This window comes from Hipposideros armiger, unplaced genomic scaffold (genome assembly GCF_001890085.2).
Source record: "Hipposideros armiger isolate ML-2016 unplaced genomic scaffold, ASM189008v1 scaffold_416, whole genome shotgun sequence".
NCBI classification, from domain to species: domain Eukaryota; kingdom Metazoa; phylum Chordata; class Mammalia; order Chiroptera; family Hipposideridae; genus Hipposideros; species Hipposideros armiger.
The window spans coordinates 249,932-251,282 of record NW_017731766.1 but is presented as its reverse complement, the minus strand read 5'-3'; positions in this window follow the sequence as shown (position 1 = coordinate 251,282).

Sequence of the window (1,351 nt, the reverse complement as noted above, 5' to 3'; positions counted from 1 at the left end):
TCCGCCTCGTGGGGAGCTGGCGCCCCCCGCCCTTGCCCCAGCCCGGAGGGCGCGTGGCGGGGAGGAACACTGGGATTTTCAGGGGCCACTCCTCGGAATTCGAAAAGCCAGCGCAGTCCCTAGGAGGCAGGCAAAATAAGGAAGGGGCTCAGGGGCCGCCCTGGGCACCGCGTTCTCCGTGGTCTCTGCACCACCTCGTCTTCTCTCTCTTTTCCGAGGCTGCTGGGGACTCGCACACCCTAAGGCTGCCTCTTGCCTCCCGCCTGAGGCTGGATGGAGCTCGCCCTGGCCGCCGGGACCCGGAGGAGACAGCGAGCGCACTACGGGGCTGGAGAGGGAGGGAGTTAATTCGCGGAAGGAATCTTTTCTCAGCCCGAGGGAAAGAGACGTGCCGCGGGAGCCCAGAGGTGCCACCAGGCTCCTGGCATCGAGACTGTCTGCGGGAGCCGGGGCGGATGGCTGTCGGGGCACTCACTCCCGAGCTTATCTCGGAACGGGGGAGGAGGGGGTGTAGGGCAGGTGTTCTCGCTACCCCTCCCCCACTCCTCGGCGAATAACTGCAAAAGTCAGAGCTCAAACCTACCTTCTGGACCCCAAAGCTGAATGTCTAACTCCTTCTACTCATCATCCTTACCATTAGCTGAGCGCCTACTACGTGCCAGGAGTGCTTCGTTAATTATTCCTTACAATTCTACTTTAGCTTTCACTTCAATTTCCCCACATTATGGATTGAGAAACTGGCGAGCTGAAGCTAAGGGACTTGCCCAAGGTCACCCGAATGGCTAGAGGTGGAAGGGGGATTGGACTCCAAAGCCGGCGTCCCTAACCACTAGATTAGACTGCCTTGACTGCCAGCTCCAGGGCCTGGCCGGCAGCAGGCTGGGCGCTACCGCGGAGCACAGTCCCTCTGCCCCGCCTGTGGACTAGGAGGTGGCGCCTGTCACCGGGGTAGGCGGCCCTGGGCCGGTGTCGCTCCGTAGGCTTGCTGTCTCCGCAGCACCCAGGACTCCTCAGGGTCCTGGTCCAAGCTGCACTCCTGACCCATTTACCTATTGACAACTTCCCCCACCTAAGTCAGAGGCTCATTCTGGGACAGTTTGGGGGTGATGACTCCAAGGGACGTGTGGAGGCAGGAGGGCTGCGATGTGGGAAGCCGACAGGTCCCCTGGGATGGAAGGGGAGCGGGAAGGAGAGCTGTGTGCTTTCACCGAGTAAGGGTGTTTCTGGATCTTACAGGGAAAACAGCACTGAACAGTGCTGAACTCCAGCCTGGCGTTCTACAGGGCTGCCAGGCTTATAGGAGTCCTGGGGAGCAGGAGAGGGAGGGGGAGACGGAAAGGAGAGAGAGAGA